We start from the raw sequence: 19,526 nt of genomic DNA on the forward strand, positions 1-19,526 counted from the left end.
GCCACATTAATTTAATAAACACAAACAGTAGACATTAGATGTTAGCCAGTTAGTAGGGTTATAATGGTCAAACCATTTTGGCTATGTAGAATTAAATTTTGAAAAATTTAGCTGTTATTGACAATAAAAAAAGCTCAAAGGAGAAACTGTAGAGAGAGATCATGGCTAAATGAGGATTCTTTTTTGATTTTGAAAATTATATTTTATAAAATATTTTTCTTTAAAAAGCTATTGATCTATAATCTTGAAATAGAAGGAAATAATTTCTATTTTTTCAACTAACAAATTACTTATAAATTTTAAGATATAAAATCATAGAGTTATTGTTTTAGGGATATAAGTAAATTCAGTAAATTAAACTATTGCTAACTCTATTAATGGCTTGTGGATTAATATATCACATGGTCTCACATATAGCTGTATTGTATAGCTATAGCTAATAATAGCTTAATTTTTACCAATCAAGAATCAGTTAATTATTTTGGTACCCAATTTTGAACCTGCATATTTCCTAAGTTCTTTTTGATTGCAGAACTAAAATCATTGATGTGAATAGAAAACATGAAAAACATTTACATTGTTTGTCCACATACATGATTTATTATATTCGTATTTTCCCTTTCTTTATTTTTCTTTCTGATGGCTTCTATGTGAACTGAGAAATTACGCTTTCTACTTACCACTTTTACTTTGTTTTTCTTGTCCAAAATGCATGTATCTGGTCTGTTATGCTTAGTTCAAGTATAATTATTTTTCAGCTCAAGGTGACAATTTAATTTATTTTATTATGAAATGAATCATATTTCCCAGGAAGTGTATTTTTCTGGGATTTAATGTGCTGGATTGACTGCCAGTGTAAGATTCAATAGTTAATTTATTTCTTTTGTGGAGTAGCATGTTCATGGCCTTTGGGGTTTGCACTGAAACACTCCTTTAGGAAGAGGTAATATGGGATGACTTTTTTTTTAAAGATTTATTTATTTATTTGAGAGAGAGTGTGGAGGGGGAGGGGCAGAGGAAGAGAATCTTCAAGCAGACTCCCTGTTGAGAGTGGAGCCCAATGCCGTGCTCCATCTCACGACCCATGAGCTCATGACTTGAGCCAAAACCAAGAGTCAGCTGTTCAACCAACTGAGCCACCCAGGTGTCCCAATATGGGATGACTTTTTTTTTTTTTTTTTTCATTTTTTTATTCTTATGTTAATCCCCATACATTACAACATTAGTTTTAGATGAAGTGTTCCATGATTCATTGTTTGTGCATAACACCCAGTGCTCCATGCAGAATGTGCCCTCCTCAATACCCACCACCAGGCTAACCCATCCTCCCACCCCCCTCCCCTCTAGAACCCTGTTTGTTTTTCAGAGTCCATCGTCTCTCATGGTTCGTCTACCCCTCCTATTTCCCCCGCTTCATTCTTCCCCTCCCGCTACCTTCTTCTTCTTCTTTTTTTTTTCCTTAACATATATTGCATTATTTGTTTCAGAGGTACAGATCTGAGATTCAACAGTCTTGCACAATTCACAGCGCTTACCAGAGCACATACCCTCCCCAGTGTCTATCACCCAGTCCCCCCATCCCTCCCACCCCAACCCCCACTCCAACAACACTCAGTTTGTTTCCTGCGATTAAGAATTCCTCATATCAGTGAGATCATATGATACATGTCTTTCTCTGTTTGACTTATTTCACTCAACATAATACCCTCCAGTTCCATCCACGTCGTTGCAAATGGCAAGATCTCATTCCTTTTGATGGCTGCATAATATTCCATTGTGTATATATACCACATCTTCTTTATCCATTCATCTGTTGATGGACATCTTGGCTCTTTCCACAGTTTGGCTATTGTGGACATTGCTGCTATAAACATCGGGGTGCATGTACCCCTTCGGATCCCTACTTTTGTATCTTTGGGGTAAATACCCAGTAGTGCAATTGCTGGATCATATGGTAGCTCTATTTTCAACTTTTTGAGGAACCTCCATACAGTTTTCCAGAGTGGCTGCACCAGTTTGCATTCCCACCAACAGTGTAGGAGGGTTCCCCTTTCTCCGCATCCCCGCCAACATCTGTCGTTTCCTGACTTGTTCATTTTAGCCATTCTGACTGGTGTGAGGTGGTATCTCATGGAGGTTTTGATTTGGATTTCCCTGATGCCGAGCGATATTGAGCACTTTTTCATGTGTCTGTTGGCCATTTGGATGTCTTCTTTGGAAAAATGTCTGTTCATGTCTTCTGCCCATTTCTTGATTGGATTCTTTGTTCTTTGGGTGTTGAGTTTGATGAGTTCTTTATAGATTTTGGATACTAGCCCTTTATCTGATATGTCATTTGCAAATATCTTCTCCCATTCTGTCGGTTGTCTTTTGGTTTTGTTAACTGTTTCCTTTGCTTTGCAAAAGCTTTTTATCTTGATGAAGTCCCAATAGTTCATTTTTGCCCTTGCTTCCCTTGCCTTTGGCGATGTTTCTAGGAAGAAGTTGCTTCGGCTGAGGTCAAAGAGGTTGCTGCCTGTGTTCTCCTTTAGGATTTTGATGGACTCCTGTCTCACATTGAGGTCTTTCAACCATTTGGAGTCTATTTTTGTGTGTGGTGTAAGGAAGTGGTCCAGTTTCATTCTTCTGCATGTGGCTGTCCAATTTTCCCAACACCATTTGTTGAAGAGACTGTCTTTGTTCCATTGGACATTCTTTCCTGCTTTGTCGAAGATTAGTTGACCATAGAGTTGAGGGTCCATTTCTGGGCTCTCTATTCTGTTCCATTGATCTATGTGTCTGTTTTTGTGCCAGTACCATGCTGTCTTGATGATGACAGCTTTGTAATAGAGCTTGAAGTCCGGAATTGTGATGCCACCGGCTTTGCTTTTCTTTTTCAATATTCCTCTGGCTATGCGGGGTTATGGGATGACTTTTTGAGGTAAGATAGTTTCTAGAGCTGGAGTTTCATTGTAAATCATTACATTGAAAAGTATTATATAAGCAAAGATTGTTTGCATAGCTCACAGTGACAAGAGCAAGGATTGTTCTGAATTCTCTCTTCTGGTTTGTTCAGTAGACTTCCTATGGAAATTTAGAACTTGTGTTCCTATTCCTTTTAGAGAATGAATGAGGATGGGAGACTGGATTTAGTGTAGGAATTCCTGGAGAAGAATGGAAAAGTAGTTTGCCATGTTAAAGACTCTCCTGTATAAGGAGAGATATACAGAAAACAGACAAACAAGAAGTTGCAGAAGGCTATGGGTTTACCATTCCAACAGGATGCTTCCATGAATCCTCTAAAATGGCTATGACTGTATAGAATTTTTTGCCTCTATTTCTCTTTATCTACCATGGAGTGAGGACTTATGGGATAAAATGATTGGAATTGATTGTAAGTCCAAAGTCCATCAGACTTCCAAGTATGCATTTTTACTTATATGAACCAATACCACCATTTCTGTATTCCACATGGACTTGTATCCCCCTTTGCTTGGCACACCCCTCTTTGATAAGGGTCCCAATCCTATGTCCACTTAATGACATGGGCTCATTCCATATGTCATAATTAATGACATAATTGTATCCTAGGTATCTCCAGCATTTCTTGGGCACACAGAGAAAAGAACTTACTAGTTATACTAATTAGTATACTAATTAGGGCTAATTGCATTCTTTCTAGCATGCCTACTGTGGCAAATAAAAATTCAGTGTGGGGAATCCCAAATTTACACTTAGGCTCCAATGACCCTGAATTAAATACAAATCTAAGTTAATTTAGCTGAATATGAAACATAAATCCACACCAAACCATACACTCTTATGAAAGCTTCACAGAGGAGATGATGAGGCCCATTTTGTTTCTCCCCCGACCTTGCTTGATTTCCTTTCATCCTGCTGATCCTATAGGCAGCCATGGAGGGGGGCAGAAATGCTTAGTACTTGGAATGGGAGACCTAGGTTTGAGTCCAGCTCTGAAACTCATTATTTATGTGACTTTTGCTATATCTTCCAAACTTTCAGAGTCTCACTTTCCTGGACTGTCATATAGCAACCAAAACTGTTTTAGCATTGGATAGCTGGGAAGATTAAATAATTAAAAAGATTACATGAGATACCATAGATGTATATTTTTTTGTAAACTATCATGTGTGCTAGTCATGTGAAGAACATTAATAAATATGTATTGACATTAATTTATATCTTATAAGATATTTTGATACAATTTGGGAAATATTCTGATAAAGGAATATTCTGATAAAATTTGGGAGAGCAACTGACCAGATTTATTCCTTTCAAAGGTGTCCTATGTGCCTATAGTGGTAAATAAGTAATGATGATAATAAATAAATCTAGGAATTAAGTATTTATGTATAATACTTTACAACTTCATTTGGTGGAGCATCTTTCATGCCAACTATATCCCCAAACAGATTACATTCAATAAAGACTTACAGTGATAAGCAATAAATACTAGCAGTGAGAGACAGACATTGAGATAAACAGGCAGGGAAAAGTGCTTTTCTGCTAAATTCTGAAAAGAAATGAAGAATTTAGGGGTGAAGAGACCCAGGAGAGATGTCACAAAAGGCAGGAACTATTGGAGATAAAGTTCTTACACTTAGTTTTCTTAGTGAGAGGCCTGAGGCACAAAGTACCAAGGCTTTGAGCCTCTGCATGGGTCTTCTGACTGGTAGCATGTCTTCACTGTGGGGAAAAAAGAAAGATATTAAGTCTGAGAGAGGTGAATTCCAATTTCACGGGAATTATGAGGCAGGGGAAGCTTTGCTTTGATCTATATGAAACAGAAGAGAACTACATATTGGTATTTTATTCCCTGTACTCCACCTAAGCAGTGCATGTGTGAAGTTCATCATGAAAAATCAGCTAGAAATCTGATTTGGCGTCTAGAGAAAGATGTTTGAGTTAGTTCAGAATATAATGATTTCTAAGATTTCCAGGTTTGTCTTTGGTTCAGCCAGTTTTAACACAACAGAGTGATTTCCTTATAGAGTAACTTAACTTTTTAGTAGACATGTGGATAACCTAAGCTCTTGGAATAACACTGTATGTTGTGGTGTATGTGTTTGTGTACATGTGTGAAGGAGGGCATAGTGGCATATAGAGAAGGGAAAGAGGAGAGGAAAATGTTACTAATTAAGGTCCAACTTAAGACTAATTTTATCTACTCTGATTTTTTTTTAACCCTCAGTCTCCTCATCTATATGAAGAGGGTTAATAATACTCCCTAGGGTTGTATGAAGATAAATAAGACAACCATGGCAGACTTTGGAAGTGAATCTATAAAGTTCTCAATAAACATGAATCCCATCTTCATTAGCCTGAATGTGCTGTTGCCATGGAACCCAAAACACACGAGAAGGAAGTCTCTCTTCTTTTTAAAGTTATTCTTCAGAAATTTTAATTTTTGTAAAATATTTTGTGTTAGAGGCAGAACTACATCACAGAGAATCCTTAGAGCAGGCAATGAAAAAAAATCTCATATTTGATTTAAAAATGCGTTGTCTGCATTTTTCAGAATCCTTACCTTTGTTAGACTCTCCAGGCTAGTACTAAAATGAGTGTATTTCTGTAGCTTGCCCTGAGTGAGGTTGGGGGGAAGGGAAGAGTAGGGAAAGTTAAGCAGGCTCAAATGCTAAGGAAAGGTTGTTTAGATGAGGGATTTGATCAGATAATCTGAAAGTGGCATAAGAGTTACTATATTTTCTATATTGTGGTGATGGTTTGTTTGGTTTGGTTTGATTTGTCTTAAAGGCAAACTAATGCCCTCTAATGGAAGATGACCTTAATGAAACCCCATTACATCATTTTACATCAGACTTGTAGATGTGGTTCAATATCAACACGCTATCTTTAGCTAGCTGGGCACTTACAGCTTTAAGGAGGGCCACTGAAGTGTCTTTTATGATGCTAAAACTCCCTCAAAGTGAGCAATTTATTTTGGAAAAGCATATTAAAAGTAAAAACAAAAAAGCTTAGCCTAGAAGTTGTGATATGACGAGAGACCATAAATAAATGAATAAAGAAATGAGAGTAGCTACAAGCACAAATGGGTTTCACAGCTGCTCCTGATATGGTCAATAAAAGAAGATAAAGAATAAAAAGAACTAGTCAAATCAGTCAAATAGCCATGGGAAGATCTGCTCCTTGAGGGCAAGGCTCCTGTCTAGTTCCATGTGATGCATCCCCAGTGCCTAGAATGTGGTAGGCACATGGTAGGTTCTCACTATTTGACAGTAAAAAAAGATGAATATATATGAATAAATAATATATATTAAGAAGGGAGTGACCTGACTTTCTTTTTTTTAAGGGTAGACTCTAGATTATTTGACCTTCAGCACAGAGGCTGGCTTTTTATAAAATTTCCTCTATTTTCCAGTTGTCTTTTAGGTAGATATTCCTATTGAAGGTGTTCTTTATAGGCTAATAGGTGCAGGAGAGATGCCTCAAGGGACAGAGTGATCTGAAGTTGTTACATTAAAAAGGTTTCCCAGGCAAGCAAGAAATGGCCTGGAGTCTGCTCCTGGTTACAACTTTAATCATTTCACCCCAGCTGACTGCAGAAATTCATCTGAATGATGAAGAAAATACTTTAATCTGGACTTCATCATGTTACTTTTGCAGATTTGGAGTTCTCACTTGAAATTAGGAGCATGGAAGATTTATCTACAACTCCCCCCCTCCCCCCAATTCTGGTAAATTCAAGAAGGGTTGTTTTGCTCCATGGAATGGATGAGAGAAGAAAAAGGCTGAGTTAGGCAGAGACGCAGGAATAGGAAAGATTTGGGTGTGTGTTGGGAGGGGGTTCAGGTTTCGGAAAATTAAGTTTTAGTAGTTTTCAAGAGTTTATTTTTTAAAGATTTTATTTCTTTATTTGACAGAGAGAGACACAGCGAGAGAGGGAACACAAGCAGGGGGAGTGGGAGAGGGAGAAGCAGGCTTTCCGCTGAGCAGGGAGCCCGACGTGGGGCTGGATCCCAGGACCCTGGGATCATGACCTGAGCCGAAGGCAGATGCCTAACGGCTGAGCCACCCAGGTGCCACTTCAAGAGTTTAGACTAAGGTTTGGAAAATAATAAGTCATATTAAGGGTCATAAAATTGATGGCAAGCAAGGAATAGAATCACACCGTGTGTTTGGAGGCCAGGAAATCAAGCTGACTCTGGAAGTCTGTGATCTTAGATACAAAAAAATCTAAAGGAACAATAGTTATGAAGTCAATCAAGGTGAGAAAGAACTTTCAACAAAGGTGATTAAGATAGATGAGGGACTGGATTCCAGGATTTAGATAGGTCAAGGGAATGACAGCACCTCTCAGAAAATAGGTAATATCTGAATAGTCTTATATAGGGATTATTGGACTTGAAGGATATTTTCTTCTTGCCAGGTACAGGAACTGGTTCCCCAGCACTATGTGTGTGCATATGGTGGAGATGGATCCTTCCTGCAGAGGCCTCTATTCAGCTGAGTTGTGGGTAGGAAATGTTCTTGTGTGTTTTCCTGTGAACAGATCATTATGTTTCTCAGCTCAGAAGTGGCACTGAGTCAGGGGGATTGGGCAAGTCTTTACTGCTGAAAGGGAGGAAAAGCAAGAAATAGGGAACATGACATAGAATGATCTATTCTAGGGGCAACTCTAAGATATATTATAGGAGGATGGTATTCTTGCCAATAAATACAAAAACCTTTCAATGTGTGCCCTCCATTTTAAAAGAAGAGAAACTCAATTAATTCTTCCAATCTAGATACCAAAGATACACAGGCAGGTATCCTGAGCAAAATACCTGTGAGGAGTTAACTAAAGTCATTTGAAAATGACTTTAGTGATCCCAGGAGTCTAAACAAGTGTGGCATCTCTCTTAGCTCCCTGAATAGCACTGTAGACGTTCCTCTGTGTTTAGTCTGACCAACCCAAATGACCCAGAGGTGAAACTGCTTCGTTGGTGATGTCTGTAAGGTCTCATCCATAACTTCCCTCAATTCTTTTTTTTTTTCTTTTTTGAAGATCTTATGATAACGCAGCACATTTGAGTATGCTTAAAGCATTCAAGTGGTGCTACTGGCTATAATTAAGTTCTTTCAGCCTTTCCATTACAAATTCTTCTTTCCAAGGTTTAATATCTCAGAGACTTCTAATCCCACTGGGCCAAACTTAGTATAGAAATTGTCAGCAGGAATGCAGATTTTTCTGCTCACCCCTAAATATTTCCAATCAAACAAATGTGTTTTTTTTTTCCCCTCATAGCATACGTATTAAGAAATAGGTTTCAGGCACTTCTGAAAGGCCCAAAGAAAAAAAGTAATCCAAGCACAAAATCTGAGAGAAATGTAGAAGAATGCAAAATTTATCTAGTTTTTGGGGTGGGTAGGAAAATAGTGAATACTTCCATTTTCAGAGAGTTTTTACCTTGTGTATTTTAAACCAAATTCAAGATTTAACTATGAAATAAACCAAAAGCATACTGATTGTAGGTTTGGACTTTTGACTTTTTTTTAAGAGAAATATTTGTTACTTCTGTGAAAATTTAAGACAGTCCATTGATTCCAATATATTAATCTGATTTGGATTATAATTGAAATGTTTCTTTCTTCTCTGTGTCTTAAAGTCAATTGAACAACAATTATTTGTGATATTATTGATTTATAATAAAATTATTCATATGAAAATTTATTTTTATTTTTTATTGGGTAAAAAGTACATAACATAAAATTTATCATCTTAACCATTTCTAAGTGTTCAGTAGTGTTAAGTATATTCACATTGTTGTGCAACCTATCTCCAGAATGTTTTTCTCTTGTAAAACTCTATACCCATTAAACAATAACACCCCCTCACCTCAGCCTCTGGCAACCACCATTTTACTTTTTGTTTCTATGAATTTGACTACTTTAGATATGTAAGTGGAATCATACTGTATTTGTCTTTTTGTGACTGACTTATTTCATTTAGCATAGTGACCTCAAGGTTCATGCATGTGTCAGAATTTCTTTCCTTTTTAAGGCTGAATAATATAAAAGTTATTAACATTTGACTTTTTCGGTGTTTATTCAATTTTGTCTTTGTTCTTTATTAATCAAAAGATCCAGATCCTTAAATGGAAGACCCTTAATTTTTTAAAAATTCTTTCATACTTATTAAAATTCCTCTTTGGGATTTTAGCTCTCTAGCTTAAGGTACAGGCCTTTGACCTTGGCTATACTGCTTAAGAGAGTTAACAGTTTTTCCAGCCAAGTTTCCTAGATAGAAGTAGATGGACTGCTTAAGGTCCATGGCTATGGCTGTTTGTTCTCAGGTCAGAGCGGTCCTAATCATCTGCCTTGTTGTCCTGGTGCCTGCCACTCTCCATTCTGTCTCAATGGGGAGCTGTCTTCTCTGCTGTCACAGTTCTGAGTATTCCATCCCCTTTGATACTTCTAAATGTGGCTACCATGGTCTTATCTGCCTCTGAAATTATTTCTGTTGTGTTCTTTTTTTTATTTTAAAGCAGATTCTACTTTTTATTTTTATTTTTTTAGGTTTATTTATTTATTTAAGTAATCTCTATGCCTAATGTGGGGCTCAAACTTATGAACCTGAGATCAAGAATCACAGGCTCTTCTGACTGAGCCAGTCATGCACCCCTCTATTGTGTTAAGTTTTTCTTCTCTTTCCATTCTTCTGTTTTTTTTTTTTTCTGACTGCTAGAGTTTCTTTGATACTTCTTGTTTTCCCAAGAAAAGATTAATTTTTTCAAGACATGTGAGCTGCCTTCTTTTCTTTCTCATTGAGCTCTGACCAGTTGGTAACATTCCATTCAACAACCCAAACATTTATGATAAACTTCTGGGTATTAGGCTGAAAATGCATAGACAACAAGATACTGCCTGCATCCTTGAAGAGATCATAAGTTAATGGGGCAGGTGGATATGCAGACAAACCAAGACAATGTGGAAAATGAGAGAAGAGCCCTGTGACCTTTGTGGAAGGCATGGCTGAGGAAGAACTTTGCCACATGTGGGAAAATCTTAACAGAATCAGATCATAACAATGGAGCAACATTTAAAATCAGTCTTAAAGAATGACTACAAGTTAGCTAGGAAAAAAAATGTATTTTTGACATAATCTTTCTCCTTCTCAATTATTTGCTTATTTGGTAAAAATACACTTTGAAATGCATAGTCCCAGATTCCCACCACAAAAGCACATTGGGTGAAATCAGTAACTTTTCTCAAGTAAATTTGTTATTTCTGGTTGCCCCATTGCTATGCATTTCCTACAAGGACGTTAGGTTTATTTTGAGGTCTTCTGGGTCTGGTATCTTAAAGAATCCTGAGTGATCTGAAGGGATGGATTCTGATGAGCTAGCACACTATAATCAGTCATTTACATGTAGGTGTGAATGAAGCAAATGGAAGTAGTTTTTGATAGGGACAAGAAGACAGCTGCAAGAGTGTAGGAGGAGCTTGGGAAAGAGATGGCTGGAGATTTACTGGTGAAAAAGCAGTGGGGAAGTTGAAGGATAGGGATCTTGAACAAGCTAACAACCTGATTCTCTCCAGAAGTAGCCCTATGTGTGGAAGAGTGCCCTGTGAGCCTTTGCCTCTGGTAGAGTTCAGGTTGAATGAAGGAGCTTTGGGTCTGTTAATTCTAGTGAGCTCTTTGATCTTGAACCCAGAACTGGGCAGACTGTCTCCCCACACACCATTTTGGCAGTGCTAAAGTGGGGCAGGCCATCCAGAACAGTAAGTTCCCTAACTCTTGTCTGCATTTACCAAGCACGTATGCCACTCCTCCCCCAGACCGTGGTGAGGAAGGGGGCAGCAAGAAGCTGGAAAGACCCTAATATCCTTGCCTTATAGGAAAGAAGCATAAGAAATAACAAAAAGCATTCCCTTCTAACAAGTTACTTTTATTTAATTTCTTTTTTTTTTTCCAAAGGGAACTCTAAATATCAGTATGGTGTTGCTTTTTCAGTTCTTTTTATTTCAACTTTTGTTTTGTCCTTTGTTTCTGACATTGAACTTGCTCAGCTTTTCAGCAGCGAGTTTCCATGTGACCAGCCTCTATCCCTCTTTGCTTGTGGATGTCTTGTTTTCGTCTTCCCAGTTTTAGGTTTTTGTTTTTTTCTCCCTTATAGGTGGGCCTCATTTCTTGAAGCAGAATGCAGAAGTGTAGGAACTAGATGTGTCTGAGTCCTTGGTGCTATTGCCACCTTCCACACTGGCACCGTTCCATTCTCTTTGGTTTTAGAGTAGCTAGGTTCTATCAGATACAAGGTTGATATGCTTGCATCTTAGCATAGTGAGTGTGAAAGTGATGGCCTATTTACCTGATCTCCCCGCTGCAGTGTGGAAGTTATTAGGAAACATTTAAATTACCTTTGTATTTATTTTAGGGAGCTACCTCCCTTGTCTTTCAGTCCCATCTGTATAGCATTGCCTCTGTGAGGCTTATGGGAGCTCCTGGAACTTAAATATGGAACAAATGGCTCCCCAAGGAAACCTTTCTAGGAGGTGTGAACCACTTGGAGTTTGTGAATTCTTAGAGTTTGAATCTCACCATGAAACAAGATCAATGTAAGATAGAAAGGTAATGAAGCAGTGCTCTGTTCCTGTGGGTAAAGTCAGATTGGTGACAACTAGGTATTGTGATAGTCAAATTTCCTAATCTGGATTGATTTCTAGAGAAATTTAAAAATCATCAATTGTTACAATGCTATGAATATGTAAGAGGGGGGATTATTTTATAAATGAGAGCCTGTGCTATCAATGCTAATTTGCTTTCTTTTGTGCATGGTGCAACAAAGTTGCTAAAGAGCTTTTGCTGTGGTTGCCACTCATCTTTCAAATGAAGGGATATTGGTAGTTTTAATGTCATGTTTTAAAACAATAACTTTGGTATAGATGGTACATATCTGTGAAGAACACAGAGCAATGCCTGCACCCAGTGAGCACTGAATGAGGATTTTGTTAAATAATTAGAAGTAAATCAAGCCATATCTGCCAAAATTCATAAATGAAGATGAAAACTCTTGGCATTGTTGATCATTTATAATTTAGGTAATCTTCCCTCTGTTTCACATCATTTAGGATTGGCAGAATCACTTCTGATACTCCTAGGTTAAAGGTTCTGCAACATCAGTTGAACATTATCCACAAACAGGCTCCTTAGAGTTATCCAAATTTAGAAATCATTATAAATGTAAAGAAGTTATAGAGAAGACTAATAAGAGTTTAGCGTATTGATTAGTGAAAGTTTATGGTGTTTAACTGAATGCAAAGTAATTTAATTATGGACAAAAGATGATATTGCTAATATGAAGAAGACTCAGCCATAATAGTGCTCAAGATATTTGTAAATTCAAGAATGGAGGAAAAAGAAAAGATTGTGCACTGGCACCCTATAGCGTAAATCTCTGGAGATTTGTCCCACCCCATTAGGTGCTTAGGCTATATAAAATAGAAGAACCAAAGGCCTTCTTAGAACCTCGAGATTTAGCTAATTTGTCTATAATTATGCAACATATATAGGTAGTTTCTAATCTGTATGAGGCTCCATATTAGTAATCTCATGAACATAAACCAATATGAGAGAGAAGATGGTTTCTAATCATTGTGTTTCATGAGGGTTTTAAATTTAATTGATTTGTACACTGATTGAAATTTCCTTTTGAAACATTTTCAATTAGCATGTCTACTTGGCTCTTTTTAATCTCATCTTGAGCATCCTGAAACTTAAGGAAAGGGGAATGTTTTTGTTTTCCTTAAGCAGATTGTGATACTAGGAAACGTTTAAAGGTACATTTAGATACATTAAAGATATGTTTTAAAGATGACCTGATGAGAGAAAAGATGGAAGAAGAAAGAAGCAAAAAACATGAGTTTGAGAGTGTCCTGCTTACTAAGGACAAATTTGACCTAGTAAGAGCACATTTTAGAGGCTTAAATTGATTTAGGGAATACCTGGGGTATGTATTATAAATGTTTAGAGCCCTTATTTAGAATGACCTATAAATTCTTCTTTTTGTGTGCTTTAACCAAAACACTTTTTGACTTTTGGATCTAAGATTGGGCGTGTACTTTTTCTAGGCAAGTTTGAAGCTGGTTTTCAGGTCCTTAAATTGCTAGAATTTAAATCACCCAAATTTATTCCTCCCCATGTCCATGACACCTAGTGTCTTCTGGTAGCCCTCTGCTTCACACTTGTGTCCATCACAGATGAAGGAGGGAAAAGTAGTTATACAATTTTGAGTATATTGTCTGTGCCTGTACTTCCAACATATTATCACATTAGCCCTTTGAGAAATATTTTATTATTTCCATTATGACTGTGAAGAAACAGAAATTCGGTGAAATGAAATGCATCACTCATTGCCATAGAGTCAGTGGTGGTGATGCTGGGAATCAAGACATGTGCTTGACACTAGACTCTAGCAGCAGGTTCTTTGTACCATTCCACACCACTCACCATGCCATTCACCATTAGCCTAGAATTTGCCTGGTGCTGTCATGTTTCTGATAAAGTTATGAGTCCTGACTCCCATTCCTCAGTGCATCTCTTTCTGTTGGTTCTTCTGATAATCAAAATCAGGCTATAGTATTAGTGGCCATCCATGTCTTTTAACAAAGGCATATGTCTTTTTTTATGTGTGAAATAAAGGAATTTGTTAAATAATATTTTACCAATCTCCACATTTTCAGAGTAATATGGACAGGGTTAGAGACTAATTAGGCTTGAATGCAGACAGCGAAGAGATAATTTAATACATTTCTTCAAGTAACTATGAATCCCTTACATTTATAGAGCCCTTTAAGCTATCAAACAATAATCAGGCAGGCATATGTCTTAACCCTGAAGAGAATTCGTAGTTCTTGTCATCACTCTTTATATTGCTTGTACAATGTCTAAAGGTGGGAAGACTTAGGCTATATTTTCTTTTAAGAGTCTTTTAAGAGTCTGCACACTGCAGAGCTCTGTGTATATAGCACACTTGCAAAGTTATATTATGTGGGTGAATGAATGAGTTGATGGACAGCATTCAGCCCCAACAGAAAGACAGTTTAAGTGGATTTCCACATGTGACATCCTTCTTTTTTGCTCTTCATGAATAGCAATGCTATCTGTACAAATGTAGGCTTTGAGCCAAATAGAACATGGTGGTGCCTAAGAAATCCAATAAGATGAGTATGTTCAGAGATTTTTAAATTTTAAACAAATTATAAAGTCGTATTTTCCAATTGCCAATAAATTCTTTTGTCCCTTAGAGTGCATTTTGATATTTGAATGAAGATCATAGTGTAAGGTGGTTGCTGAACTCAAGCTGTGTTAAACTGCCTGACTGCCCTGCTTTATTGTTTGTGACTAGAGGTAAGGCTGGGTGATAGTGAAATGAAATATTGATAAAAATGCACTGAAAATGTGGTAAAGCACATGTTTTGGAATGTATGTAGAGCTCTTTGAAGTGAAATAATGGTTTTAAGTGAACTCATAAAGATGTTAGTGCATCTTTTTAGTGATAAAATTGCATTGACAATGGAAATTCCTACCCTCATCCAAGAACATACATTACCTATGGGATTTATTCATTTTCCAATTTAAGAATAATTTAATAATAACAATAGAGGAAATGTATGCTACAAGGACTAAATTTTTTTGGTAAATCTTTTTAATATTGGCATGACCTAATAAAGATGCATGTTGCTACCACAAGATTTACACAATGCTAAATATTTTTAGATTGATTTCAACAAGAGAGATTGGAGAACATTCCTTCAGAAGTCTCAGGAGAACAGCTTTAGCATATTTTTTTATAAAGATTCATATGCACACAATAAACAACCTCAAATGTAATATCATTTGAACATTTAATCTAGTTATCTTTTAACCTTCATGAAATGTTAGACCTAGATTTCAAACTTAATAAAGGAAGCAAGGTGTGTGCATTTGTGTATGTGTGTGTGTGTGTGTTTGTGTGTTTTAATATAATGCTGATCTTAGAGTCTTTCCTTAGAATAACCAACTCCATCTATTCTCAGTGAAGGCAAAAAGGAGAAAAATATGATAGAAATAAATGGATAAGTATCGATATCTTTAAAAATATTTATACATGAGGTCACTGATCTGTCCATTTGGCAAGGACCTATTTTAGAAGAAACTACATTTTGATGATAGCTCATACACATTACTTTATATTTATGGAACAGGGACAGAGGAATGGTATAGGATGGACAGCTAGATGGAGCTGGCTTTCCATAAGTCACAAGCTTTTTCATTGCTAGAAAAGCAAATTCTGATGGTTTAGTACAGATTCTGTTCTGAAGAGAAAAATAAAGAGAACAGTGAAGTGTTCTCTCTTGTGGACCAGTAATGACAGTAAATGACGAGTCCCATTAAAAACCAAACCAGAATAAATTGTCACTTAATTGTATACAACAATGTAAAGATTGTCAAGGGGCTTGCTTTCCCACGAGAAATATTTTGTTATAAACATCCAACATCACAACTGAACCCTAAATTTATATCAACCCTAAATCTTCATTGTGTAATTGCCTTACTACGAGGTAACTAGATTAAGTTGGTGGAGTAGTGTAACTGGAATATCTAGGGATATATACAGCATTCTCAGTTTCCTTTATTAAACGAATTTATTTCTGGTTGCTTTCTATTTCATTATAGGAGCTATAAATTTCTTTTTATGCATATTAATGGAGATTTTTTTTTTTCTGAGGTAAGTTAGACCACAAACTACCACACTTAGATTTAGAGAGCAAAGACCTAGCACTGCTTTGCCAAAGACCAAATGCCTGGTAAAACTCCCTACCGTCTTCTCTCCCTGAAAAAATCTAATTATGCTGGATCTCAAGTTCTAAGAATTTTTGTAGCTCTGATACCTTAGCACAAATGACAACATTTCCATGATTTTGTGCTAAGACCACACTGCTCTGGACATTGTCCTGTGCTTTTTAGAAGAGGGTCTCAAGGCCACCTTAGAATTTTCTAGGGAAAAACTCCCAAATCATCCCCTACTTGGGAGAGGAAAAAATGTATTATCCTGGACACTTATTCATGTAATTTAAACATATTTTTCAGGTATATTATGGGGTAGGAAAAAAATCCAGAATCAAGATCATAGAAGTTCAGGGGACTCTTAATTTAGGTGTTCAGTTTATTATAGTGACTTTTTTGAGACTTGTTGTATTGGGTTTTGGATATTTTTTCTAAGTTCTTGTCAGTGCATGTCTGTGAACTGTTATGGATCCACCTAGATCCTCTCAGGAATCCTCATGATCAAGGTTGTTGACATGAGGGGCACCTGGGTGGCTCAGTCAGTTAAGCGGCTACCTTCGGCTCAGGTCATGATCCCAGGGTCCTGGGATCGAGCCCCACGTCAGGCTCCTTCCTCAGTGGGGAGCCTGTTTCTCCCTCTCACTCTGCCTGCTGCTCTGCCTACTTGTGTTCTCTCTCTATCTTTGTCAAATAAATAAATAAAATCTTTAAAAAAAAAGATTGTTGACATGAGTAAAATATAGAAAACAATGTCACTATTATAACTTTTTTTGTTTTTGAAAATATGGGGTTTTTTTTTCCAGTGGGTAGTAGATTTATGTCGCTATTTTAAAATAGGTTAATAAATACTTTAAAATTTTCTCAGTTTTAATTTCTGTTAAGGTAAAAATCCACATAAACATTCTTTGGGTCTATAATAGTTTGTAAGAGTGGAGAGGGATCCTGAGACCAAAAAGTATGAGTATTGCTATTCTGCTTACTAAATGGAGAGATCTTAATCTCAAGCCTGGATCACTCATGTATGAGAACAGTGTGATATGCTGCCCAGATCCCCCCTTCAAGGGTAGACTTACTACATCAGTTGCTTGGAGTGCTGCCACCAACACCCTTCAGTTGTCAACACCTTCAGGGATTGGCTCAACTTCAGAGAGCTACCTCATCCAACATCATATCCCTTCCCAAGAAGCCCACATCTAATGATTGGTAGATGCAGGCATATAAGGGCATGGCTACCTTTCTCCAACTCAGACAACTCTGGAGGTACATTCTAGCTTCAGAGCTTCCTGTGGTGTCAGCTGAGGTATTAGTTGGTCTGCATCAGTGCTTGACTTCTTTCTTTGTCCACTGTTATTTCCTTTCCCTCCCTTCCTCAAGTGTTAATTCTGAGGTCCCTTCTTAATGCATAGCCTGCACAACAAACTCTGTCTCAGAGCCTGCTTCCCAAGGAATACACCCTACAATAGTATGGGAGCTTGATGTTAGGTTAAAAGTCAATTCTCTAATAGCATTGAGTAAGTGGAGCTTATACAGGGTCCGAAATTCGTTATCAACAAACCACACAAATGCATTGGCCTATGAAGGGCTTTATGTAGCCTAGAATGCTTTTAGAGTCTGGAATCTCCTAGAATGCTATCCATTAGGCCTGGGGCAGGCTAGTTCTGGATTCTCTAGGGCTATTCAGGAATGTGTATAAAGGAAAGCAGGCATTGGCTTCTGGGAGGCATGGGTGAAAAAACTTGCTCCTTCTACTTCTATGCTCTTAGGATAATCCGTCTTCCAAATTTTAGGTGTGTAATGAGGAGGCAAGAAATGATTAGGGAAGAGGGTCAAGAGGCTATTTGAGTGTGGGGAAAAATCAGATCTAGCTATTCATTTAGCCCATCTTCACATTTAGCTGAGTCAGTTTAGTTGTGGGTCAGTTTAGTGGTGATCTGGATCAATTGTTAATATTGTGTAAAGTGAATGGATGTCCCTGATCTGTCTTTTCTCTTAGGCCTCACTACATGGCCCAGAAAACAAAGCTTGGGAGTCAGCCTCAGTTGGAACAGGGGCATTTCAGGCTTAAACATTCTAAAGAGTAAGGAAGCTTAGTTGGCCTTTCTGTAGCCCCATCTACATGGTGAAGTTATTATAACAGAATATTTATTTCCAATTTTATAAGGTTAGCTTTCTTCCCTGGATATCAAAAACTGTTTCATAGATCCTGGATATATAAAGGGTACTTGAGATGAAAATGCAGTCAAGTTTTACCCTGTGACATTTGGAAATGACTCACCTATATTCTGGTTGGCTAAATATTTATTCAGTCATCCCACAAACACTCATTCTGCACCTACTATGCCAGGAAGTACTCTAACTTCTGGAGGATACTTTGATGAATAAGACAATATTGCTGACTTAAGAAGCCTCTTAAGACATAAAAGATAAACTGAGGTATATTAAAATTTTTAAGAGTTTATTTGAACAAAAATCCATTTGAATCAGGCAGCACCAAACTGGAAGTGGTTAGGAATGATTCACTGAGATGAGCGAGGGGCAAGACTTTTTATAGAGAAGATGCAGAAGCACAGCAAGGAAATTATTTGATTGGCTGTAGCTTAAGTGGCTGCCTTATTTGGTAGAGCCTGGTTGACTGTTGGTGATTGGTTGTCATTGGGTTTTGATTTCTTAGCCTTCAGGCATTTATGAACTTGGGTTTTGGTTTGTTTATGGAGGCTTCTAGGGCATTAGAACCACCTCAGTCCAATGACCTCCTCCTTTAATTAATTTAACAGACAGATGATATTGTCTGGGTCTTATTCAGTCTATTTGTCTGTGCAGTCATAACACATACATGGTGGAACAAGAAAGAACTTAAGGATTTGAAAGTGTTGAAAAAAGCTTTTCTCTTCTTTTCTTTTTAAGATTTTATTTATTTGACAGAGAGAGACACAGTGAGAGAGGGAACACAAGCAGGGGGAGTGGGAGAGGGAGAAGCAGGCTTCCCACTGAGCAGGGAGCCTGATGCGGGGCTCGATCCCAGGACCCTGGAATCATGACCTGAGCCGAAGACAGATGCTTAACGACTGAGCCACCCAGGCACCCCCAAGCTATTTTGTTTCTCACCTTATATTTTATGGGAGAAATTGAAAAATTAGGTCAGGGAAAATAGGTATGTCTAAAAAAATCAATAGATCAAGAAAACAAAAAACAATAAGAAAACAGAATATTTTAATTACAGCCATCGTACTTGATGTATTATATATCCAAGTCGTAAGTGCATATACATTTTTTTCAAAATACATAGAACATTACAAAAATTGGCCATATATTAAGCGACAAAGAAAAACACAAAAAATTTCCTAAGGCTAAAATGATACTGGTCACAGTATTTGTCCATAATGCAAATAATACTAGAAATAAACAAGAAAAAGGTATTTTTTAAAACTCCTAAAAATTTCTAAAGAAGGAAGAAGCAAAACTGTAGTTATAAACCATTTAGAAACAAACAACAGCAAGTGGATTATATAGCAGAACTGTGGGATGCAGCCAAAACTGTACTTAGGAAATTTTATAGATAAATTCATCGATTAGGAGATAAAAGTTTGAAAATAAATAAACAAGGCATTCAACTCAAGATGCTGGAAGAGGAAAACAAAGTCAAAGAGAATAGAAAAAATAAAAATCATACATTTGCCATGTAAAATTAAACTGAACATAATACAAATGGTAAATAATAAATAAAACCTAACTTTTTCCTTTGAAATAGTAGACTATTTAA

At 37.1% G+C, this 19,526-nt stretch overlaps 1 protein-coding gene across 2 annotated transcripts in view; it reads left to right on the forward strand.

Moving 5' to 3' along the window:
* The window catches only part of RBM26 (RNA binding motif protein 26), a 257,474-nt gene that overhangs the window by 180,052 nt on the left and 57,896 nt on the right, over positions 1–19,526 (forward strand). For both annotated transcript variants that reach the window (XR_010409963.1, XR_010409964.1), the window contains exon 23: positions 14,245–14,347. The gene's annotated coding sequence lies outside the window, so the exon portion shown is untranslated. The remainder of the gene's footprint in view (positions 1–14,244; positions 14,348–19,526) is intronic.

Source organism: Mirounga angustirostris, unplaced genomic scaffold (genome assembly GCF_029215605.1).
Source record: "Mirounga angustirostris isolate CCGP_5_RB_7025 unplaced genomic scaffold, mMirAng1.0.hap1 SCAF_3, whole genome shotgun sequence".
NCBI classification, from domain to species: Eukaryota; Metazoa; Chordata; class Mammalia; order Carnivora; family Phocidae; genus Mirounga; species Mirounga angustirostris.